The following is a 27,097-nucleotide window of genomic DNA, read 5'->3' as shown; positions in this document are numbered from 1 at the left end:
TTGGCCAGTGGCTTGGAACGGGGCTGCTGGGCTTTGGAGTAAGCGTGTTGTTTTTCAGTCTCTTAGGGCACATCAGCTTTCCAGCTCTGGGAGGTCAAACACATTCCCAGCCTCACTCCCCAAAGCCAGAAGCGATGGGTGGAAGAAGACTGAAGAACACAACGTACAGAGAAGCAATCCCCGCAACACTCAGTACAGCCAAATGACTGCTAAACTGCACAGACAGATATCTCCCCGTGTACTTACTGCCAGTTCCTACCTCAACCTCATTAAGTAATTTTCTGATCTCCACCCAAAAAGGAACCTGCGTTCCTTATGGTCCAACACACAACACAAGCTGTCTCTAATTCAGATGTCTTGCTAACTTCCTGCAAGAACACTGACCCTGGGTCACAGTCGGCCATCCAGCCAACAGAGAAGATGCCTGGACTAAACCAATATTGCTCCTACCATTCTGAACATCCCTGGAGGGCATCGAGTCTTTTCCTCTCACCCCTTCTGCCACTTAGGAGGACAGCTCATGCCTCTGAGCTGCACAGCCCAGCTGCTCTGCTTGGGCAGTATTTAACCTCATGGTCACCAGCCCTTCTCCACCTGCAAATACAACAGAGCAGTCCCCAGCAATGCCAATCCAACGCTCACAAAGCCAGTGAGGTTTCGATATGCATGTAAGGTCTCTCTTTGCTAGGGAGAGCCTAATACGCTACTTGTTCTGGAAAACTCCCCCAGGCAGCTACATGCTTGTGAAAAAGCTGAGTTGCCTCTGGGGCAATGTGCTCCTAGGCCTGGATCTGTCTGCAAGTGTGCTTTGGTGGCAGAAGAAAGGCTTGTCACTGATCCCACTGCAGCTGGCAGGGCTGCAGCTGAGCTGCGAATGAGCTACAAATTAGTCCAACATTTAAATACTTGCTTCTAAAGATAAAAGTCAACTAAGCCTCTCACAGGAGCTTTTCCTGAGGAATGGGAAGTGTCTCTAAGAATAACCATGGCTGCGGCAGAGCAGTCAAGGTTCATGAGAGCCTCCTGACATCACACCGGGAAGGTCTGTGCTGCAATGTGATACTTAAAGAAGTGACCTCAATGTTGTGCTGGTTACCACTGCCAGACATCATGGCATCATTCTTGCAGACAGAGCCCTTTGTAACTTACACATGGGGAGCCAGGCCTTTCTGCTTCCTAAAGATACCAAAATGCAACCTAGAGCTGAGGAAACAGGAGCACCTTGTCATCTGGGTGTTTTATGCTTCAACCTTGCTACAACACCTTACCTTAGAAAAGCAGGACTACAGCATCTGGGTCTGCATGGGTGGCTCTCCCTGTCCCAGTGCCAATGGGTAGCATTCGGGTTGCACAAAATTCAGCAGAACAGGGAAAAATGACCAGGAAAGGCCTGTCAGGAGGAAACAAAATGAGAACGAAATCCATGTAATCCAATCCTGTGATTGTTAACTGCATTTTTTAAAAGCTACTACCAAACTAGGCTTAAATAGAAAATATTGAAGTACTGAGTGATAGAAGGCACAAGTTCATCACTGGAACTAACAAGGAATGTAGACATCCCTTCTGTACAAATGCACAGCTTGTCCTCATACATTTTCTCCTATGCACTAATCTTTTTGATTAATGGCTTTGTGCTTTTGGGACACTGGGAACAATGTTTAAAGAATATGGTTTATATGGCTGAAAACGTTTGCTTTGACTTCCTCTGACTAAGACAGAAATGAAAACTTCTAAGAACATTTCAGGAATTCTTGCCACACCAAATAACCTGTTCCAACTCAAGAGGTACCTCTCAAATAGTTTTTTTCAGTGTAAACATAATGATGTCATACTGACGGTGGGAAGAGAAAAAACTTGGCTGTTTGATTTGGAAGATTGCTAAAACCGATACATTTAGCTCTTCTAGTTTAACAATGAAATGTTTTTATAGTTCACAATACCTAACACCCTCGTTCACATTAAACAAATCATCCTGAGTTCCTGTTGAAATAACACACATCCTATTCTTTCTCTGTGTACGTTGCCACATTCGGAAAGAAAAAAAATAAATCTGTACTAAAATAAGATCCCATTTTCATCCAACTGCACAGAAAAACACATTTAACAAACACAGAGAAGTAGACTGAAAATCCATGCAGAAAAATACGTAAGAACACTATAATTTTTTCAGGTATTCTCCAAGTGTATCATGGATGTCTCCATCCAATACAAATTTCTATTATTTTCTTCTCTTTGTGGTGCTCTGGTTGCTCCTTCCCTAGTTTTCTTTTCTCACCTTGCTTTCCTTCTTCCTGTCCTTGACCTTCCTTAGCTCTCTTTTTCTCCTCTTCAGTCTGTTCTTTGTAACCTTTCATTCCTCTTGGATCCCCTTCCTCTATCTCCTCAGCTCGGCTCAACACTGTCCTCCAAAGTCCCTTATTTTCCTCTCCCCATGCTTTGCAAAGGATAGCAGATATCTACAAAGCCCAGTTCCTAGCTGGGGCTTCCATGTGCAACACACCCTATCACCCAAATATTACAGTTCATTTATTATATTTTCTTTTGAAATGGGAACACTGGTGATAAAACACACCATTCTTTTAGATTCTCCTCTCTAGAATACTAGCCCTCATTGTTAGCACCCCATGGGCTAGCACATGGGCAGTGGCGATACAGAAGAACTATGATGGAAAAATCAAACTAAACAGTTATTACTTTGCATTTGCAAGAGTTCTTCAGTAAGATGTAAAATGAAAGAACATTATGAGAATATAATGAAAAGAATGAAAGAATATAATGAAAGACAAGCATGCATTTGAAAATACTGAGACCAAGTAGTTAAGGTTTACAGTTTTAAGATATCAACTGTCAAATCCATTAAAGAAATGACATTCAAAAAAAATTTGCATCATCATTATGGATTAAATTGGCACAGTTTTGTCCTTAAAACTATACCTAAACTAAGCAAACCAGGACATGAGAAACTACAAATCATTAACAATGTTGTTAGCTACCAGTCAGCAACCTCATTTGTTTTTACAAGACTGAAGGAATTTCTCTAAACATGAGCAAGTATGAGAAAACCAGAAATTTAAGTTTAGGTAGACTTCCTTGCCATTGTCCTCCACTTCTTTCTAGCCATGCCCAGAAGGATCAGTTTGAAGGAGGAAGAGAAGTTTAGTTTCCAAAGCTTATTTAATCATTTCCCTTTCCACTTCCATTGTAATCATCAGCTTTTTCCTGAGACTGCAAACATCAACAGAAAGCTCACAGCGCTCATGCAGAATTATGGGCTGTTGGGTAACATTTCTTTAATAGATACATGATAGGGCCCCAATCTCACTTTAAAGGGGCTACCCAACAACTCTGGTAAAATTAAAACCAGAGGTATTTATTTCCTAATAAAATACTTCTTAGGTAGAAGGAAGGAACATTTTGGTTAAAAACATGCAGAATCTTTTTCTCAAAAGGCAATGGAAGTATGGGCCTATGCAGCTGTTTTCCACTTCAGCATATTCCATTTTGAGGGAAGTATACTGGCTTCATAAAAGAGAGGCAAAATGGTGAGCTGGCCAAGGGCTTGACATGGGTGACTCTTCTAGTACTAGCAGTCACTGAGATATTAACAACTTGAAGACAACTAGTGCTCTGCAAAATTAAGTGTATAGGTAGGGGAAAATTCAACTGAAAAACTGTTGCTGTGAGAGTGCCACAAACTTCAAGAGCAGCCATTTGAAAAGGTGCCAGAAGTAAATCACCACTTACTCTATGGGGAACAGAAGTGAGTGCTTGAGTCTGATTGAGATTCCACACAAGGCCTGTGTCATATGTTTCGTTCAATAAGACAATCAAGATGATTAGGGAGTGTAGGAAAAGCTCATTAATGGCTATAGCAGACATTGAGTCAGCCTTTCATTTATTGCAAGTGCATCCGGATAGTTTTCATTTTCTGGATTTTTAATTTAAAGAAATGAAATTTATGTAGGCGGACACATGCCCATGTATTGTACCACTTTTTGTTCATGCCCAAAAACTGCCACTAGGTTTACCAAAGTAAGAGATACTGGCAAAAACTAACAGAAAGTGCTTTACTATTTGCATGTTTCCTTTAGTTAGTTACTTTACTTCAGGTACTTAACATCAGCATAAGAATTCAGCTAGGGATTTTATCCTTAAGATGCAGAACAGAACCCCAAAGCTATAACTGATGACAATACTCCAGAGTATGCCTTTAGCTTCAAGGACAGACAAATTTTGCATACTAATTACTGGAATTTTGGAAGAAGAGTTACAGAAAGCAAAGAAAAAAAATTATGATAGGAATGCATGAGATTGGCAATAACTGTGGCTGAGATTGCAAAACAGCACCCTTTCAATGAGAACAGCGTGGAGTGTGAATTGCTATTCTGCCCATTTGAACTGAACAACAGTAGTATCTCAAAATTTGCAGTTATTAGTGAAGAATCCATCTTTTCTATGGTGCACCGTAACTGGAGCATGGGCACTATGGTTTCCAACACGAGCAAGAAGAATGTTGCACAACACTGCAGCCATGCAACAGAAAAACACTGACCAGATTTCCTCAGTCAATGGCAATTTTGTGACCAGAGTAATACTACAAAATGGAAATGAAAAAATTCAGTCAAAATACGGAATCAATGTAACAAAAGTTCTCCTGGCCAACTCCAAGTCTTCACTCAGTAGATAAAAAAGATTTCTCTACAAAAACTGACAAAAAAAAAAGCAAAGTCACAAAAATTTGGAACTTTAAGCCCATGCTTAGATACGGTAGCTACAGAAATGAAAACTAAGTGAAAATGCAAAAGGAAAAAAGGAAAAAAACACAAAACCAGATCCTAAACATATTTTCCTCTTTGACAGTACAAGTTTGGTGTTCAGATCCTTGGCTACCACAAACGAGCTGTTCCTGTAACATACACAGGAGTTTTCCAGAAAAGATTCTTCTCTGTCCATTATCAACACCACTCAACATGGCACAGCTCTTTCCTGAGCCGTGCAGAGGCCAGACAGAGTGACTCACTGGTACCTTCCAGCTTCAAAGCAATAGAACTCCAACAGAGCACACTTCCCAGTCCCAAAGGACATAGGAGAAAGTGAACACATGCAGATTTTCTCATATAGAGTCAGTCACCCTTCCAGAGCATCACGAAAGCATGAGATAATGAAAACACACACACCTTGATGAGACACAAATTTAATTTCACTGAAGTAAGGCTGAGTATCAGTAAGCAGTAAGGACTACATCGGAGCTAAACTGTTGAAGTTTCCAGGTTTTAAAATTAGAACGTATGCTAGAAGGAGTGACAAACAGCTCCACGAGAAGCTGCTGGTGCCAAGGAAGCATACGCAGTACTTTGCTGCGTGCCTACAGCAGAGGAACATGCAGGAACAGCAGAGGCAGACCCAATACCACAGCTTTTCCTGTGTCACTGTGCACTCTGAAGCTCCTCCAGACCTTCTACAAACCTTCCACTGACTAGAGCAACCCGCTGCGGTGAGAGCATGAGCTGGTACCGCAGGAAGAGGCACTCAAAGGAGCCACTGCCAACAGAGACAGGATTCTGGATCACACCCCTGAAGATGGAAGCCAAGACAGAGGCTGACTGGTAGCACATTTCAGTATCACCTGGGCATACGACAGGCCCTATATTCTGTGTAATTTGTCTGGGGGAGGAAAGAGGAGTGAAGAACCATAAAAATCTGTACAGCACAAGAGGCACGGTAGCATATCACAGGAGTTACTCCTCTTGGAAGCTCAGTATCTCCTCATGGTGGAATGGGAGCGTTTTGTTTTTGTTTTTCTTTCCATTAAAAGATGACCTTTGCTCCAAGCAGAGCCAACATCCGCCAACTTCCAAGGCTTGTGCTCCCCTAACGGCAGCAGATACCTTCTGCTGCTCCAGACTCCTTATTTAATCATGCGCTCATAAATCAAAAGCAGACAAAACTGATTCAACGTTTGGGTGAGAACTGGGAGCAGCTGAAGAGTGACCTAGACTGAGTCACTGCCTGATAGAGTTTCAAACAGTTCAACAGGAAATACAGTAGAGTTCATTGTTGCATTACTCCCTGCCTTCCCTTCTTCCCCCCCACTCCAAAAAAGCAACCAAGAGATTCTTAATTGCAAGTGCACTGCTATGAAAACATCACTAAACACCGAATGAAAGATATACAGAGAAACATATTTCTTTTGGAAATGGACCAAATGAACATCTGGTCGCCTAGTTATCTGGAAAAATCCATCAGAGAATAAAGACAGCACCATTAGACACACCAATGTAATTAATACTATGTTTCAATAGGCTTAAACATGTAAAGTGCTGAATGCTGCTATTAGATGCATCCACAGATCCTACCTATTTCGGTGAAGAGCAAACCACTGATAATTGGGAAGATAATCCAGGGAAGGGATGACGCACTTCTGATAAGCACTCACTGCTAGCTGGAGTCAGATAGCAGGACACAACAGAAGGACAGATGGTCTGACTCTATACTGTATTTAAACAAATGTTTTAAAATGATCAATAATTGCTTTTAAAACTAAACTCTGCAGACGGACACAGGAAAGAATACAAAACTTTGGGCTGGTGCTGCTGCACAGCGTGAGAATTGCTTCATGTTGATTTTGTTTCATTTTGTTTAATAAAGCTGACAGACTGCCCATATGAAAGTGAACTTCAAACACAATTGGTGTTAATGGTGGACTTCAACAAGAAAACAAGATTTGAGAACACTTAGGATGGTCACTGTGTTGAAGGAAGCGTGATCACTGCACTTTATTTGGCTTTTGCTTCAGAACTGTGGAGCTCTGTTTCACAGTGGAATTATGGCCCCAGTACACCAAGCCACAATCTCACTAAAAAAATTCACCTGCAAGGAAAATTCATCTGCAGTGACAATCCTCCCTAAACAAGTTATTTGCTGGTACCTCTGCAATGTCCAGCACAGGCTAATACAATCACAGAAATACTCACTGATGGGAACTCTAACTTTTCTGCTAAGAAAAGAAAGCAAGTATTTCCCTCAGCTCAGCAAAAGCAATACTAAGAACATTTCAGTAGGTAGTTTATTATGGAGACGCATCTGAAGAGGAGATGTACCTGAAAATCCATTTGACAATACGCTAAAAGCCAATTTAAGATCTCTAAAACCAAATAAAAGGCACATTCTTTGCACAAGATGTAGAGACATTGTGAGAAAAAAAATTGGCATTTTTTTGGTAGCTCATTTAAAAAAAAAAAAAAAGCCTTTCTACAAGATCAGACGTTGTTCATCCTACTAAAGCCACCACAAGCTGCACATTGCTAGCTAACTGAAGTAGACAGCAATGCAATCATGTGTCTTCCTGCCTTCCCCTTATCCAGATCACATTTATGCCGATAATTAAAATCTGATCAATGTGCTATGTAGAAACCACAACCCACATTGCCAGACAACTGCGTAACACAGCCAGGTGATCTTAGACATACTTGATTGTACCTGCATAAAATCTCCAGCATCTATGGAACGTGCCTCCTAGATGTGCTGAATCCTGAAACTCAGGAAGACATACCTATCCTTCACCATTCACTTTTTGAAACAGACTTTTGATATTAATACGTCTGTGGATAGCTTCTCATATTGCCAAAAATGGCTCAGCTAATCAAATGAAAGTTTACTAAATGTTCAAGATAGCTTATGGAGTGCTATCTCCCCACATTTAAAAATCAAAATAGCTTATTTCATTATGTAGGAGTCAACTGAACATGCAGCTGTGTCATTCATCACAAAAATCAAAAGAATTATAGCTAAGTGATTCGCAGAATCTATATTTAGTGATTCTTAGTCCCAAATACTTAAAACTCCAGATCTGTCCTTAAACTATTCTTAAAAGGATTGTCAAATATGCCCACATGTAAAATATGATAATCCTATGTTAATTTTCCTCCTTGCCACTCCGTAGATGCCTGGGAACAAGCCATTGTAAGTCTTAAGCTTGCTTGAGTTTGCACTACATTTGTATTCATTAACTGGACTCTCAGCAAGAACATTTAGAAGCCCATGACTTTCCTGAGAGATACAGACGTACATTCCCTGGCTGTGTTATTTATCTGCGCACATGTCCGTCTATCCATCCATCCCCACTACTGCACGCATTCAGATCTATACATGCCTCTGTGTATTTACATCTTTCACCATTCTTAAGACATCCAGCCTACTTTTCTGGCACCAGCTCTGGAAAACTACTGCTTTAGCTAATGCCCTCAAAAAAAAAAAAGAGCTCAATGCACATAGACAGGAACCAAGGCAGAAAAAGTAGAATAGACAGATGGAGGTGTAAAAAAGGGACGTATTTATGCTAAATTGAAGAAAAATAAAGGGATTAAGGGGATGTCACAGACTTGATGATTTAAGAAGAGGATTTCTTACGAAGAGGGGATATTTCTCTTGTAGAATAGAAATCTATCATGTATTCTAACCAGGGTTAATTCTAACATCTAGAACAAATCTAAATCTTAAAACCAAGATTAAGAGTTGGCTAGTGCCATTTATTATATCTGTCAACTGTTTAACAAACCAGGGAGGAAATATTTTATGTTTGGATTCAGCCAATACAATAACAATATTTATAGGCTGTCTTGGGAGCAATAATAATTTTACATGGGTTTTAGTATTCAACAGAGTATTTACAGGGATTTGAATTATTGTAGCATGCTCAGATTGTTTCTTCCATCCTCTTTCAGAGATCCTGGATTAAAGAGCCAAATCTCCCTTCTCCCCTCTGCCAGTCTACTATACGAACTGTGTATTTGCAGGGCTATTGTAAACAGTGAAGCAACTCATTCTCTAAATCTTCTGAGCTAAGTGCGCAATCTTCTTTGGATTCCTACTCAGTTGAGGAGATTCATACTCCGGACCCAACACCTGATCATTACACTGGTCCCACCTAAGACTACTGTCCCACTGCTTCCATCTCCACACAGTCTGATGACTTACAGAACACTGAGGTTTGACAAAGAAAACTCTGCAGTCCTGGTGAGATCCAGAGACCACACCTGCCTCACATTCAAACCAGTGAGAGCATTCCTAATGTGCAAAGAGAAAAAGGCTAATTCATCCCCAGAGCTACTGCTCTGTTCCTACTCCATCCCACGGGCACATGAAGCACGCAGTAAACACTCCGACTCAAACTCGTGCAAAAGAACCGTGCTGCTACATGATAGCTTTTATCTGATCCCATGCTTAACACATCCATCTAAACCCCTAGTGCCACTAGGATAAACATCTCAGAAAACAGAAGATATCTATTACTAAGTAAATAATTCTTTTCTTCTCCAAATGTCAGATTTAAGTAAAATGTGTGGGCTGAACCACACATGCTGAATGAGATGTCTTGGGTTGGACTGTCACACTTGTCACCCAATTCCTGCTCAATTTGGAAGAGTCACTCAATTCTGAGGAAATCCCTGCACGTGGAAATGCCCCTGGATGGTACTCCAATAGCAGGAACGCTGGATTCGCTGTGCAATTCTGCTCATTTTAGGCCAGAGAAGGGATGAAATCTGCTCAGGCTGTGGCCGTATTTGCTAGAGGGCATTGCACATCTAATATCCGGAAGGTAAGAAAAGCAGAGGAAATCTATAAAACTGCAGGAAGTTGAGTGTAATGATAGCGACTGTGGTGACGTTACAGACAAAACATCAGCATTACTGTCTACACAGCACGAATGCAAAGGGGGAATCTACAGTATTTACAGCTGTTCATCAACCAGCAAAGCCTCGCTGCGCTCCAGCTGGCAGAGAAACAATTCCATTCGCACTTCTCGTGATTCCTTTATTGTTGACTTGGATTTAGCAGAGTATACCAACCTTTCAGCCCTGATGAAGGTGTGAGACTGGGAACATTGGCATATTTTTGTGAGTATAATTCATTTTTTTTTGTTCTGGTTGGAAAGCAGCACCGTGAAACGTTACTGCTGGGTGAGCACCTGTAGTTAGAAAACACTGGTTTGCTCACAGGGCTCAAATGCACATTTGAAGTGTTTCCTAGAAGGAGCTTTTTAAAAAGGAGAATTTATTAAAAAAATAAAAATAAAAATCCTCCTGAGCACACAAAGAAATTAAAAAAAAAAGCAGGCATGAAACTATGAGGGCTGCTCCAAAAGTAATGCCTCCTATTATATTACGTGGGCCCACAACATCAGGGCAGATGTTGGTGGTACGGCAGTAGAGGCTGAACCTTCCCACCAATATTCTGTTACATCTTGATGCCGTGTGACAGATGGCAGCAGAGGGGCACTCTGACTGAACGGGGTCTTACATGGAAGTGCACAGGAAGCAAAGGTGTGTCACTGAACTCCTCCATGCGGAAAAAAAATGGCACTCACTGACATTCATCAGCACTTGCTGAATGTTTCTGGGGACCAAGCAGTGGGTGTGAGCGCAGTGAGGTGCTGGGTGGTGCGTTTCAGCAGTGGTGACAGCGGGTCACCTCTGCTTGTGCAAACTGTTGTGAGCATGGCACGCAGGCTCTTGTTCATTGCTGGATAAAATCCATAGCGAATGGTGGTGACTGCGTGGAAAAATAGTGTCTTGCAGCTGAGAATTCGCTCTATCAAACAGTGTTATCGTGCTCTTTGCATCTGTTGTAATTTCCATGAAAATAAATAGGAGGCATTATTTTCAGAATGACCCACGTATTATTTCAGAACCAGATGTTGAAATGTGGAAAAAAAAAAATCAAGAAATTGAATCCCTTGAGGATGCATTTCAGCTTTGTTTGTAGGACAAACTAAGGCTTATCTCAAACACTGTAGGGTTCAGTTCCTTAATGCATTGAAACACAGAAGCTTATCCCATTTTCTTTAAGTACAAAAATATGTTAAATTTCAATGGGAACAGTATAGGGAACGATACTGAAACCTTTTTCTTTGACATGGATTCATTTCAATTTACTGAAAAATGCCATTTGGAAATGAAAAGTTTTGATTTCAAGCTGTCAGAATATCCGATTTCATTTGCAAGTTATGCTTTGGCTGCAAGTATTTTATCTGGTTTTGGTTTCTAGAAACGGTTCCCCATGTCCCTGTGCCTCTTTTCATAATGTTCTGAAAACTCCACCACCATGAAACTTTGTCCAGAGAGTATCTCTTCCTTGAGAAAAAGAACTTGAGGACTTGATTTTCTTAGCAGCACGTTGCATTCTGCTTTCCTATGATAAAATCACGTTCACAAGACGCTATCTATGCATTCCAGAAACTGCATTTTTTCCCTCTTCCTATTCTAATGTGGCTTTCTGTTTACTAAAACACAGCAAACAATTAAGGACTGAAATTCATTCAAATTAGTTTGTATAATCTATGATTTCCTTGCCTTTCATTACTGTTGACATTATGGAGCGTGAACCCCTGCTGGTGAATCACAGTAAAATAGCAGCTATGCGTAGTTCATACATTCTGGAGAACTTTCATCCTGGAGTCCTCAAATCCATTTTCAAACTGCTGCTGCAACAGCCCCCATTCCTGGTAAACAAGGCACAAAATTTTAAAGGGAATTGCACAACAGCGAACAGAACCAAGACTCCCTTTTGGTTTGTCCTGCTTCCTAGATGATGTTGTTATCTGCCATTATTTTACACTATTTTTCCCCCCCCACATTTTTACATATCTTCCAGTTGGCAGTTTGATACATATGTTCTGTATTATTCTTCATCTCTTTTTACACTTGACTCTTTCAGAGGTCCTCTGATTTCTGTTCGCACCTTCTTTCCACGCTGTAGTTAAACGCTCAGATACAGAAACACAGGCAAGAAAATGAAACTTCACTTATTCAGTCTCATCTACTGCAAGAAGATGCAGCAACATAAGAAAAGTTAAGAGATTAACAGTTACTCTATCACTGTGTAACTGAGATTCAGCTAGATACGTACAATTATTCCACATTCTCACAAAGACATAATGTGTAATGGTTACTGCGCATGCCAGGAACACCTTTGACAAAGTCACTGGAAAGCCTCTCCTGCACAGAAGCTCCTTATAGTCACAGCCTTTGGAGCAGATTCCCCTCTGCCTTTCACTGTCATAATTTGCTTCTTTACATGTAACTGTTTTTTCTGATGAGCTATCTGCTGATATGAAAGATGAAATTTATTCCAGAAGTGTGGGGCAGTAATGGCTCAGCAGGGTCAGTGGTGATCACGGGTATTTCTGAGAGATGAGTCATCTAATTACAGACATCTGAATACTGAATTAGACCTTCTATGTACCTATACATGAATTCAACATATTCTTCCAGCACATACATCTGCTACTACAGACTTACAAGACATAGGCAACAATACCAAAAAATAAAAGCATTGCCAGATGTGTTCACATCCCTAAGTAACACTGTTACACAAAGTTTCTAGAAGATTCAATGAACTCATGTTTACTGCCATTAAATCTTCATAAATCATTCCTCCAGGACAGCTATCAAGCACAATCCACAGTATTTTTGCTAGAATGCATCTATACAAAATGTGGTATTACACTGAAAATAACCATTTAAAGTACATGCTTGCTTTTACGCTCATCTGTTACACTAAGAATCTTGGTAAAGGAATCACCTTGGTAATGCTTCTGAACACACTATAAGTATTCATTTCAGAACATAAAAATTATGAAGAATAAATCAATCCCTAATGTTGTACAGGGCTAGCCTAAAACACATTGTGATTCTTTAAAAGTAATGATAAAAGAACAGACTATTTCCCCCTCCTACTTTTTTTTTTTTTTTTTTTTTTTTACAGTAATCTCATGTAGTTTAAATTATCTACATCTATCAACTCCACACACTTTTCAGGGCTGAAACAGTGTGGACCAAATTCACAGAAGTCAATTAGTTATGCCAATTTGCTCCAGCTGAGAATCGATTCTCAGTTGTCTTTGCACTTCCCATAGAATATTCTGTAGGAAGCATTGCTTTAATGAAGCTCGGTCACCATGTATGGGAAATGTCAACATGAGATTCCTTCTCCCTATCTTTAGGGCTTCTTAAAACAAACAGGTGTTTTCTTGTTTTTTTTTTAAAGACCTAGAAAACCATAGGTTTTCTTGAAAATGGCAGACAAATTCAAAATATGTTAGAGGAAACAGCTTCAATATCAAAGACAAACTATAAATACTCTTCTCCCTTTTCTTTGACAGAATTGCCCAAATATACAATTAAATCATTAAGAACACTCTTGCCCAGATGCAGTCGATGTGGAATAAATCACAAGAAATAGAGCAAACAAAAGGAAGATCACAAAATACATTAACTTTTACTAGCCATGCTGGTGTTTGTGCATTAGCATTTTTAATAATGATCTCATTATCATTTAGTCCAACAAGCAAACAAAACCTGTTTATTTGATAATTTATTTATTCTAAAATAATGCAACCTTTCTTATTTGCCCTTGTTATGAGCTCGCTAATGTTAAAGGCACCACTACAATCAGTTAAGTAATTATCATAGGATAAAAGCCTTCACCATGAAAAAGTTTTGTTTGAAAAAGCATGAACTGCGATTCTCATTGATAGCTTTCACTGAGTGCAGGATTCAGTACATTGCAGCACAAAGGCCTAGATTATCTCCCTCTGTTAAAGGCTTAAAATTCTACAACCAGACCATGCCAGTTACCAGTATCAGATTATGATAACAAGATCATGTTCAGTTATAAAAACAAGTGTCTAAACTTTTCTCATGTCACTTTCTATCTAAGTCCCATTGCTAGTGGTGAAAGGGCCCATCTGAATGTGTGTAGAAGCTCATTTTAAAGCTAGCTCTTTGAACTGGATTCATGGGGTATTTGCATAAGAAGATTTGGGTAAAAAGAATGGGCTGGTGCTGCATCTGCCCATTAATATGCCTGCTAATTCAGCACATTGTAAGCCTATTGATGTATCACAAAAGGCTCAAATTCAAGGACAGTTATCCTATTGCCATTGTTAGGGTTTGAATTCAAGTAATATGTTCACTATAGGAATACAGTTGTTACAATTAGATATTTTTCTATAATGGTATAAAGAACCAACGACAATCAGAATTACAATAACACTGATAAAACTTCGGAATTCATGAATTCTATTATTTTAAAAAGATGCAGGTGCCGATTAATTTTGCTTTGCATAATACTTGGATCTAGAGTACTGGAATACTTAAAGAGCAACAGCAAACTGTGGCAATATAACCTATCAAAGCAAGCACTTGCCCTTCAACGCTGACGAACATTTATCTTGCTTACAAGACTTTAAATACAAAAAATTAAAACACTAAACTGAGTTTCAACAGAGCGGAGGGAATGTACACGATGAGGACGAGTAGCGGGTTTTTAATCCTGCTTATGAAAAATGCAAAAGCATTGCTGGTGCTACCAGGGGATATCCCACACGGGATTTTTTTTATTTTTTTTTTAAACAGTGAATGTGAATTGGGTGAAAACACTGTACACTCACAAAAGGAAAAAGGGCAGTCAGAGAGTCACGCACGAGATGTCGAGCAGCCAGTGGGCTGGGGCAGCCCAACACGAAGCTGGCGGCTGGAGTGCTGCAAGGAGTTCTGAAACACAACACCAACAGAATACCAAAGGAGAGACCAAAAGGAAACGCACATGGAGACTAGCAAATTATACCGAGCTAAAACTTAGTCCTTCCAGGGTGCTGGGCTTCCGCCTGACACTACAGCACAGGCCCTGTGAGGGGAAATGACAGAAGAAACGTGTGCAATGAGAGTGATTCCCCGCACCAACGGCCGAGGCCCGGGCACAGCGCGGCTCCTTTGTGCGGTGCTCCCACACTGCCGCGCTGACACGGGGCGGCCCAGCGCCGGGACAGGGCACAGCGGCATTTTTCTCACTCCGCATCCCTCAGAGAAGACATCAAAAGAGCAGAGAGATGTGCTCTTTGTTTTGTTTGGTCTCTGACTCTCAACATGTGGTTTCGCAGGCCCAAACATCGGCACCTTTTAACCTATTCTGTTCAGCTTAGGCCTTGGCTTCATTTGAGCATTAGGGAAACTATAGTAACCAATAATCTGCCCGTCCCTGAATAGAAACTATGTACCTTGTCACACAAGAGCCCGAGGATCACCATTCGAGACAAGTTCCTTTACAGGCCCTCGGCTTTCTTTGCTGGGGCCCGGCCTGTCTCTCTGAAAAGGTGTCAAAACCCCTCGCCTCTTTGCAATGGGGGATCTGTGTTAATGTTAATTTATATTTAACAAACAGGATATTGTCCCCCACAATGTGTAAGTATTTGATGATCTATTACAAATGTTTTCATCAAGTCATAAACGAGGGCCCTTGACAAAAGGTCCACCAGGAGTGCCGGGAGGAGGGCTAGCGGGTGTCACCGTGTGCTGGGCCAGCACCACGGTGTGCCAGGCCGGCTGCTCACCTGCCCAGTGCAGGTGGTGGCACTGAACGTCACACGGAGACGTGGCCTCAATGGGAGCAGCAAAGCTTCTCTCTGGGCTTGCCTCTGCCGAGTCAAAAGCTTTCTACACGAGTGAGCTGCAAAACAGAACTTTGAGAGTTGTTGGTTTTATTTATGTATGTATTTTGGTTGCGATCTGATCTCCCGCTTAATGAGCCTCCCCCCAGGCACTGGGAAAACGTTATCACCAGTCCCATTTTTCACTCAATCTCTAATCCTGTGCTCCACTGTCTTGTTATTAGCAGGAAAAACAACAACAACAACTCTGTATATCATGTAGATCAGAGCCAGGAAAGAAAGGAACAAATGTCAGGGGTTTGAAGAAGCGATTCACATCCAGCTTCATTTCATCTCTGTCACTCTCTCCTGACTCTGTCGTGCAACAGCTGACTGCTAACACATCTCCCTCCAGTGAAAGTGACATTTTTGCTTTCTTTACAACATTAATAGGGAGGGGAGCTAAACTGTTAATGTTGCACCAAAACAGCGCGCTGCACATCGAGGTATTTGATACGAAACTTAAAACCTACTGCATTAAGCTCTTTCACTGTGACCTGACATAAACTGGCAACTGGCAGCCGTCTGCTTTTGGCAGCTTGGCATATTTGGTCATTTATTGGGTGCATGTGAAGATCAAATGGGTTAAGATTCTTCTCCTTAAACAGCAGGGAAAAGAACATCAAAAAGGTGTAAATTTCATTTCCCCAGTTTTGATTAAGTCAAGCATGAAATGAAATGTAATACTCTCAAGTGGCAAGGGTTTATACTATTGATGTTGTTACTTCTGCTTCACAAAGCCCAATCAGCCGACAGCGAGTTGAACAAGCTAACAGAGTTTTAGGGTGGCCAGATGGAGGGTTTTTACTATGGTTGAAAAGACAGCTTAGTGCTTGCCTCTTCAAGCCAAGTCAATGCCAACTGTGTGAAATCCTGGCCATTCTAACCCTTTTTTTTTTTCCTTCCCTCCTCTCAATGCTGGTGGCTAGCACCATACAGGCCTGATAAAAGCAATCCCTTCAGCAAAACAATGTGCTGAATGAATATTTTCCGTCAGAAGTGTTGTTTATCTTCCCCCAAAGCACAGAGATTTCTGTATTCACGATTCAGATCAATCACATTACAGTATTTAAGTTAATGGGGAAAATACATCTCATTTAAATGCTATCCGAAAGAAAGTCCCTGCAAGAACATGTTAGTTTCCCTGAGATAATAACATTATTTGTTTTAAATGGTGTGGTAAAGCAAAACTCATGTGCCACGGGAATAAATAAAGATTTAAAACTACCTTGTTCATCCATTAAGTGAAACTAGAGTTAATTCAGAGCACAGCAAGATGCACACTGAGAAACTCTTTAGATCTAGGATACAAAAGTAACAGGTCTTAAATTGAGTGTGGTCTTACTTCGTTAGGAAATTTGTCCTTTTTTTATAGGTGCTTTTTCAGGCCCCTTGTTCCCGCTACATTCTCAAATTTAATGCTCTTGCCACTATACAGCTGGACTAGAATAGAGTGGCTTTAGTAAAGACTTAATAGAATCTTTAATGCTTCTAACAATCCACTCCCATTGAACTGCATTAAGTAGATATTATGGAAGGACAAAGAGCTAAATAGCTCAACATCAACCTCATTAGGCATGCAGGCAGGCCTTGAACCATTTTATGGGCAAGCCTATTGTTAGAACACTCACCAGGTTAGCTTTAAATTGCAAATGATACCCTGAAAGGGGAAGAGAAGTTTTGGAGAATGGCCTCACAGAAAGAAAATCATTTTAGGCTATAAGAAAATGAAAGGCATTGTTAAAATTGCTCTGACCGTAGCAAATGAAATACATCATGGACTTGAGAGGCTGAATGCTACACTTGAGAGTTTTTTTGTCGCCTTTTTTTTTCCCTGCCGTTTAAGAATGTGGTATACATCAGAATATAAACAATATACAATCTGTAAGACTTAATAAGGGTGGCTCAACATACTATCCTTTGTCTGCAGTTAAACATATGAGGACAGTAATTAACTGGACGGGAAAAGACAATAAAAACAGCCCATTTGAATAAATGGCGAAGTGTGGAGAACACAACGTAGAAAAACTTTGCAGCTACAATCCTTAATCAGTAAGGACTCATTTAGACCAGTTTAAGTCTTAGCACTTGAGTGTTCAAGAAGATTAAAAAAAACAAAAAAAAAAACAGTCTCTCAAGAATTGTTTGCAACTGCAAACTGCTTTAACAACTGACATTATGATGTTGCAAGTCTGGGAACGTATTCCCAAGCAGAGCCCTTCTCTGTCACCTTAGTGGATGAATAATTGTGCCTTTGCATATTCCTTGTCATAAATGGCAGGAATGAAGGGACCCTAAGGACCGCACTGGCAGAATCGGTGCCGTACAAGCAGAGTAAATTAAAACAAGGATTAGAGCAAGTATGATTGGGGATGACAAGCAGGGCAGTTGTCGCCACACAACGTGCCTTTTTGCCCATATGGTCTGCACCAAGCTTACACAGCACAAACCCTCTAACATGGATGCTTATTAAAGCATTCCTTCTTGATCAGGACAAAAAGTCCTTAAAGCTTCGTGTCACAGGAGAAAAACAGAGTTTCTTTCACACACATGGGCGGCAGCCTCAAGCGCTATTATTTACGAAGATTTACATGCAACTACCCAGTCTTAACTTTTCATTAGATTAATACACAAAAAAGCCCATAAATGTGAAAAATTGAGGCTACAGTCTGTGTTCACATATATGCATTAACTGTGGTTCCTATTGAATCTAAGAGTGATTTAATTGAAAGCCATATTTTAAATAAAAATCAGGTGTTTAAGGTAATTCAGAACTTCCTCCCCAAGCACAGATTTGAAGGATACACAGAACTCAGGTCATTTTTAATTACCAGTGAGTGATAATGAAAGTACAAAAGGAGCTCAAAAGAACGAGATTCACATGGGGGAAATATTTGGCTGATCACCTGCATACTACTATAACCAAACAACAGAAGAGCAGGGCAGTTTTCTTTCCTGCTCCTATAAGCTGAAGAGCAACTCTGTCACTAAACCATTGTGTCGTCTCACATGACACGTGTCGTTTTCTGGGCATCAGTTCCTTCATCTGTACAATGGGAATAATTACAAATTATATTTTTATAAGTATCCCCAAAACATAAACATGTTAGGTGTTTCCCCCACCACTGGGGGATTTACTTTTCACTGAAGGATCACATCACCAGTGCTAATTTTCAGGCAGATGTCTAAATTCTACAAATGCCTGGGAACAATCTAAAGTCCTAGTGAAGAGTTTTGCCTATAGCAAAATACAAACGTGATGATGCTTTCTCGGTACTGCATCGAGCTATTCAGATAGCAGCACAAAAACAGAAGTGAAAGATCTTTTATTTAAATTTTGTTCCTTGCTGCTCTGCAGTACAGCTCTATCTGATCACAAACCAGCATCAGGTTTTACTCCCAGGCTGATCTCTTCTTCTCAGCCAGAACAGCCAGTTCTGCAGTAGTAATGAATTTCGGAAAGCTCCCACATATGGAGCAGCACAAAAACCACTGCATTAAACATAACCAGCAAAAACATTGGCAGTTAGAACACGACAGGTGCCTTTGGGAATCACCCAAGAGTTCCTGTTAAACTAGACAGAGATTTCTTGTAGAAAGCCTAAGGCCTTTAGGTAAGAGTCTCAAAATCTCAAGCAGATCCTACTAAATTGTCCTGACTAGAGCTCATCAAGGGTGTGAGCAGAGGAAGTGTCCACACACATTACATTATTACTGGGGTCTACCTACACACTACCAGGATTGCTCCTCAAAGCCAAGCCCTCCTTACGCTTTGTGGCTTCAATAGTACGAGTGCATCAAAATAGCAAACACTTTTCCTACCAGCAAGCTTTGGCTGCTGCAGAACAGCACAAGCTCCACGGATGTGTTACAGCTCTCTCGGCAGGCAGACAACTCTGAACCTTTGTCAACAAATACAGTCTCTAATAAGCCTGCGTATGGGAAGTTCTTTGGTCAGCTTTGATAAGTCTATTACAGTAACATAAAAGATGTCCAGTTCTAATGGTGTAAGTTGAGATCATTTAGCAATAACATGTCAAAGATCAAAACAAAGTGACTTAGAAAATAGTCCAAGACAGCTCCTTCCATGGAAACAGCTGTCTGAACTGAGATTTGGCCATTACGCTCCACAAAACATGCCCGAGGCATCCAAGAACTGCCAGCATTTGAACTCCTTCAGAATCAATTTGTCAACCTCTTTTTGGCTTGGATTATTTGCAAACAGTAACCTGAGCATCGTAAGTAACAATGAACAAGTCTAAAATCTCAAGTTCAACAGCAGTTGCTCCACATGGGTATCTAAGGTTTTATTACATGCATTTGCTTTTAGTAATTTAACATCTGAAATAATTTTTTAAGTAATTATCATCTTAATTACATCCTCTACATATACACATCTTCTGAGGACCAGCTAGAATGTGAGAGTCAATCCTGAGAGCAGGCAGGTGAGAACCACAACTGTAACTGCTCACTAGCAAAGAGAAATCAGAAGGAGGCTGAACAAGTACGTTTAGCTACTGGCATAAAAGCAGAGTAAACAGTAATCAGGAGTGAGTCATGTTAAGAAGCCTACCTGAGTCCAAAGCTCGTTTGAAAGCTAAAAAGACGTTTATCCATTGAGTTAAGGACCTTCCAAAACAGTGAAGCTGAAGACCAGAATAGATAGGACACAGAGAAGAGGTACAGTCTGTTAGACCTTTACTAACAGCAGCATTTCATTTTATCAGTTCCCAGATTCTACGTACATTACAGAACCTAAAGCTGGCAAAGAACATCCTAAAAGCACCAAAGCGTTGCGAGCTGCTCACCTGCCTGGTCTTTTGTAGTCCTTCCCAACTTAAACTTTAAAGCACACTGGACCTGGTTCCTTCTCTAGAAGAATTCCCAGATTCTTGCTTTTTTGGCATGACTTTCTCTTGGTATGTAACTACCGGCACAGTGCCAAAGAGGATTGTATTAACCTGTATCTTAAGTAGCACCTAAAAATTACAGGCAGATGTGCTAGAAAACTGGTAAGATTGACAGATACTACCATATTTAGCTTATTTTCTGAGTCCAAAAGACTTTCAACTATTTTGTTTCTCATTTTAAGAGCCATTTCACTTTAACTATGCTTTATCAATCACACATTGCTTTCAAGATTTTTCTGGCTTCAGGGGAAAGCAAGAAGTAAACCTAGACTTGGCTAGCTATTATTTGGATGGAGGCATTCACATTCATTAGGATGGCTGGAGACCTCTTAGTTCATGTCTAAGTTTTGCTAGTCATGAAACAAATTAGAAAATACAAATATGCCATGTTATGAATACAAATGACCCTTGCATCACTAACCACAGACTTATTTCATGCTTCAGTTTCATCCATCCACAACAGGATTTAGACACTGATCTGCAGGCAAACGGACGAAAATAGTCAAGAGCAAGGTCCAGTAGTTAGCTCAAGCCTGAGATTTGGGAGATCCAGTTCAAACCCCTGCTCCATGGGATGTAGGTTAGTCACCTCTCAGTCACTTAGGTTGAGATACTCAAATGTATTCAGAAATGTACTCCTTTTATGCTCCCAACTCTCAAAAATAATAAAGACCTCTAAATCTCTGTAAGAAATTTCTTAAGGATCTAAATTCTTTTGGGGATCAGGTTTTGAGAGCTCCTCATCAAACAGGGCAGAGTGCATTGCCCTGCTGGGCAATGAGGGTGAATGCCTTCAAGACTGGGAAGTTTCAATGTTAGATATATGGGGTCAGATGAGGACAGCAACTATGCTGGATTAAACAAAGGTGGTTTAGCATAATTCCCTTTATATTCATGTGGTTGAAAGGGAAACAGTCTTCTTCAAAATGGCATGTTAAAAGCATATATGTTCCTGGCTAAAAAAAAAGTACAAGTCCGTTTTTTTTCCCCCCAAAGAAGTTTTGTAAACACTAATATGACCATTATTATAACTATGAATTTTAAAACCTCTTCTAATATTCTTGAAGTTCTTTTAGAAAAAAAGAGATATAAATCAATCTTAGCAGGAATGTTTTGGACAGCTACTCCAGCTTTCAAATTGTGTACAATTTCCTGTCTGTTTATATAGAGAATTATTGACAACTCATGAAGAGAAATCCAATTAAGTAAATGTGAAGGACTTCCTGTTTCAGTCTTCTCACTTAAATTCTAGATTGAGGCAACAAAATTAAATCAATAGATTACACACTCAAGGATATTTCATATGAAGTGATTTCTGCTCAGTCTGATCTAATCTGCGCTGAAATGTAAAACAATCAGTTTCTGAGAACTCTGAAGTATCACCAGCTCCATTGACTTTGCATTACTTAACATTTTAAATGTATTTGAGAATAAGCCAAGAGAACTTACATGAAAGGAGGACTTCGGGCTTAATGGCAAGGTGATAGCGCAGTACAAACCTTCAGAGTCATTATTACTGCTCTGATTTTAAAGGCAACTTCCTCTCTGCACTCCCCTCACTCATCCCTCAAGATCAGGTATTTTTCAGTAGGCTTCATACCACACATAGTGGATTTCAGACCTGCCCATCCAATGTCCTGAAACCCTGATGCCACGATTCCTCTGAAAACAGGTGAGCTATGTATGCATAGAACCAGTAATGTTCCATTCCTGTAAAAGCACACCTACCTGAGTGGTTACCTTGTCACACAAGAGCTCCATAAATCTGAAATTGTCCGTAGGCTTCAAGCCCACAAACGCTTAAGTGAACTTCCACCTACAACTTCCACTGCGTTATGACTGAGTTTAGGATGGGTGAAGCCCTCCAACCAGCTTCCCACAGGTCACCTAGAGACAGAGCCCACACCCCTCACTTCTACTTTTTCATTACTAAGATTTTTAACGTCCCACTTTTTCCTAGCGGGGTTACAAAACATGCACTTCTGTCACTTTGCTTTTCAGCGCTTCCACTGACTCAAAACAAAACCGCAGGCATTGATGAGCCTGAAAATAAAAGGAAACCAAAAGACAGCCTGAGTCTTTTCTTCCATGGAAAGGAGGAAGACAGACTTAATCACAGCATTCAGCGATCTTTTTCCTCATCAAACAGATATAATATTATTTACTCAAAAAAAAAACCAACAACCCACAAAACAAACGCCCCCCAAAAACAGGATACGTAGAAGCTTTCTTTGAAATAGAAATCAGGATTTTGCACAGGTCTCTCACAAAGTAACGCCTCCTTATTTATTTTCATGGAAATTACAACAGATGCAAAGAGCACGATAACACTGTTTGATAGAGCGAATTCGCAGCTGCAAGACACTATTTTTCCCACACAGTTACCACCATTCGCTATGGATTTTATCCAGCAATGAACAAGAGCCTGCGTGCCATGCTCACAACAATCTGCACAAGCAGAGGTGACCCGCTGTCACCACTGCTGAAACGCACCACCCAGCACCTCACTGCGCTCACACCCACTGCTTGGTCCCCAGAAGCATTCAGCAAGTGCTGATGAATGTCAGTGGGTGCCATTTTTTTCCGCATGGAGGAATTCAGTGACACACCTTTGCTTCCTGTGCACTTCCATGTCTGATGCCATGCAGTCAGAGTGCCCCTCTGCTGCCATCTGTCACACAGCAACAAAATATGATGGAACATTGTTGGGAAGGTTCAGCCTCTACTGCCATACCACCAACATCTGCCTCCGCTGTTGTGGGCCAACATAATAACATAGGGGACATAATAACATTTGGAGCAGCCCATGTATGAATAAGAACATGTCATAATTGTAGCTTATTTGTTCCAACTGGGAATGAACGCAGCAAAGGGAAGTTGCAGAGTTGAGTTAAGTTCAATAGCAGAGACGAAGGTAACTCCTATCATTATTAAAAGATAAACATGTAGGTACCGAGAAAACTAATTAAATTTTGTTGAGTTATCAGGAAGTCCCTTATGAATATCCTCTGGAGTAAGCTCTAATGTAAAGAGATCTCAATTTTGTGGTTAAATAATTTGAAGAGATTAATTAGTAAAGAATAAGCATTAAAAACATTCATGTGAAGATAAAGGTAACAAATTTTTTTTTATTCTAGCTCTACCTTACAAAAAAGCTTTCCTTGCATAAAGATGCTACTAGCAAGAAAGTTCCCTGAATTATTTTTAAATATTTATTAACCATATGCTAGAAATACGCAACATTCTGAGATGAAAACTTACCTCTGCACCAGATTTACATAAAGGATTAAGCTCCTTCCAGTTCAGAGCTACTTTTCAATCTTAACTTGGGAGAACTGATCTTTATCCCAAATTTCTTTTTGTTCCTCTGGAAGTTCACTTTAATCCAGCTTTCTTAATTTTCACCTTCTCCCTAAACCTTCTAGGCTTGTTACATGATAGCTAAGGATCATTATCCACCCAAGCTGAGGGGGTTTTCCCTTCATTAATTTCTCTAAGAAGATTACCAGTGCTTGTTTGTTGTTGTTTAAGCAAATGATTTCCCTAAGCTCTTTGTTTTTCCAACTGGTTTACACTTTAATGCCCTTGATTGAATTTCAAACAAGAGATCAACTTGACCAACCAACTCTGTTCGGGGGAGACCAAAGAGCACTAAGGAAGAACGAACTTTATGCAAATTGCTTAGGTAAGAAGAGTGCTTAAAAACTTATTCAACCATTTAGGCAGAGATGCATCATAATTAGCATATCATTCAGGACTTGCTTAGTTTTTAACGTCAAGATGACCCTTCCCGAAGACAAAATTCTCCACTTGCAATTGAAGTGTGTGTCACATTTAATAGTGGTTGTTTTGGATTTTTTTTTTAACTGATTCAGTTCTACGTTTGTCCCTCCCCTCTAAACATCTCCTCATTAGAAAGATGTGACATCTTTAGCTCATTTGAGAAATGATGGGTAGAACAAACGGCACAAAGATTAGGTATTTACTGTCTGCAGTTTGAGTAACAATCCTACGCAAGTAGTCATTTTTAAGTCATGCATTTAGGAGAACTTAGTGATTTAGTCTCACCTAAGCTTTTATGTTAACAAATACAGCACTTAAACACTGTGGAGCTTGCAATGAATTTTGTAAGCATACATAAATTTGTACACAAACACAAGATAAGTCAGTAACATGCATCACTCTTAGGTAACACATACCCAAGTAACAGTCTTTGCTTAGATGAAGTTGTACCATTTTTACATGGGCTGAGCACCTACCTCAATAAAAAAAAAAAGAGACCAGTCAACGTCAATTCCATCACATTCTACCGACAGGTCCAGTTGTGCAATCCATATTTATGGACTGCAGTATTTTATTTGTGGAGCTGCAAGCAGGCAAAGTCAGCAGGTTTAGGCTATTTCTGCAGGACTACTGTAAGTCTCCTTCGTATTTTCTTTGCATACCTGTATTGCATAGTTTCAGAAAGCGCAAGTATTGCAGATCAACCCAGGCACGAACACACACAGATATGTGAACGTGGCACAGAGTTACACGCATGTTCTTCCCACTGAAGTCAGGGAATTTAGCTACTCCAGCAGAACTTAGCCTACTTTTCCTATGGCTGGGCATTCGGCATTCTTAGATACCTACTCTGGATCAAAAATAAATCAAAGTGAGCTCTTTAGTTGCATTCCAAGTCTAAAATTCTACAGAGCATAAAAACCGCAACCAACAACTATCTGAAAAGCAGAATATTTACCATAGGATTAAAGAGACAATTGCCAAGTAAAAGCCACCCTCTCATTTGCACCAGGTGCTGATCTTCACGTGCATTGTCACCTGGTCTTTGTCCTGGTCCTTTTCCCCAGAAACCCATCAGGTTTTTTAACACACTTCAGAGGCCCTGGGATCACACTCCACTATAGCTTTTTTTTTTTTTTTTTAAATAACTGCACAGGAAGAAAAAAAACAGAGCAAATGAAAAGACAAAAAAAGCCCACCAGTCCTCACGTACTGTGAAAGAAATAAAAAAAAGCAAACCAAAAAGTCTAAAAGGCAATGCTATTTAGTTCACGACAGAAATTAGTATTATGACCCTTGGAAACCTGCAGATTCCCCTTCAGAACAGCAGCATCATCTTTAATCAGGCTGCACCACACCTAAGGAAGCACCAAGAACACAATGACACAGAGAGGCAACTTCCACACTGATAGTGATTCCTATCCTATTTGTGGATAGGAATCACTATCCACAAATGCTTAGGAAATCAATGGAGGAAACCTGCTACAGAAATCCTAGACTTTAATGACATGAGACTTGTGCACCAGCAAATAAGATGAAAGAATATAGAATAAATGAGTGCTAGATACTATAAAAACAAGCAAACATAGGGAATAAAATCATTCTAAAATGACCAGCATAAGCTATCATTAATATAATACAGGAGTTCAAGTGCTGATGAAATGCACACCTTAAGCAGGGCTCACAGCTATGATTCTCTGTGACCCTACACACTGGCTATTTTACATTCTCCTGTGGTCTGTAACAGGTGCACACCTTGGAAACTTTGTGAATATGACCTCAGACAATGCAGTTCGTATGAGGCCATATTAAAATGGGCAGCCCATCTATTTTAACTTTGCTAGCAACAAACACCACCAGTGGATTCAACTGCATCGTGCTACCTGTGTGCTACGAAAGCTGTTGTCAATGCAGATGTTTTCCTGCAGGAGATCTCCTTTTCTTTTCTTTTTTTTTTTTAAACATAAAAGATACCACAATATTTCTCCACTCTGGTGTCACAAGGTAGATCAATAAACAGGTAATTATTATAAACAGGATATTCAATCTGGAGCATTAAGTTATTGATTTGACATTTATCCCACCATAAGAGTCTCCTTGTTAAGGGTTTCAATAACCCACATGTAAAAATTTCTTTTTTGAGACCCCAGTATTCTGAGAGATACCTGTGTACATCCAACAGCTCGCAGCGATGGCATGCTAACACAACCAGATGAGCAACACCCATTCTGAAACCGAAAGCTGCAGGAAGAATGGTACTTGTCTATTTCAGATGCCTATTGGATTTGGAAACAATACATTTCTGCATATAAAAATTGAGTATTTAAATGAATAATTAAAAGAAACATGGTGCAATCCACTGTAATCTATGTGTCATAATTAATCCACTTTGTGTTCAAACAATACGTATGTATGTACTTGCAACCCGTACAAATGGGACCTACGTTACACCAAAAAAACAATTGCAATTAATTCAGGAACAGAAGGCACGAACAAAATAAACTTCATGAGAACATACAGCATTTTAGCAAAGTAATGGTGGCACTTAAAGTCATATCCCCATTCTAACACATTTTTCCCCAACCTCACCTTCTACTGTCAACACCATCAATTTCAGCAGTGCTCCTTCCCCTATCTCTTTCAACATCAAAATGCGGTCCTTCTAGTATCATTATTATCAACCTGAGCAAACTAAATGTGAAAAGGTGCCACTAATAGGACAGCTTTTGACATCACATCTTGAACCAGAATAAGCAAACAGGCAAGTCAAATCTTCAGGGTCAAGCTTTGAAGTCAATTTTCTGACCCGGGAAATCATGTTCTGTGACAGTGATGACAAACGGTGAACACATGCCTTGTATAAATATGTCTCTGAATGTTGCCTTACAAACATTACCATTTCACTGTAGCCAACCAG

At 40.1% G+C, this 27,097-nt stretch overlaps 1 long non-coding RNA gene across 3 annotated transcripts in view; it reads right to left on the bottom strand.

Moving 5' to 3' along the window:
• The window catches only part of LOC110404340, a 231,108-nt gene that overhangs the window by 71,261 nt on the left and 132,750 nt on the right, over positions 1-27,097 (bottom strand). For all 3 annotated transcript variants that reach the window (XR_002442161.1, XR_002442160.1, XR_002442162.1), the window contains exon 5: positions 1,269-1,390. This is a non-coding gene — a long non-coding RNA (uncharacterized LOC110404340). The remainder of the gene's footprint in view (positions 1-1,268; positions 1,391-27,097) is intronic.

Source organism: Numida meleagris, chromosome 10, assembly GCF_002078875.1.
Source record: "Numida meleagris isolate 19003 breed g44 Domestic line chromosome 10, NumMel1.0, whole genome shotgun sequence".
Classification (NCBI taxonomy): domain Eukaryota; kingdom Metazoa; phylum Chordata; class Aves; order Galliformes; family Numididae; genus Numida; species Numida meleagris.
This window is presented reverse-complemented; position numbering and strand designations above follow the sequence as displayed.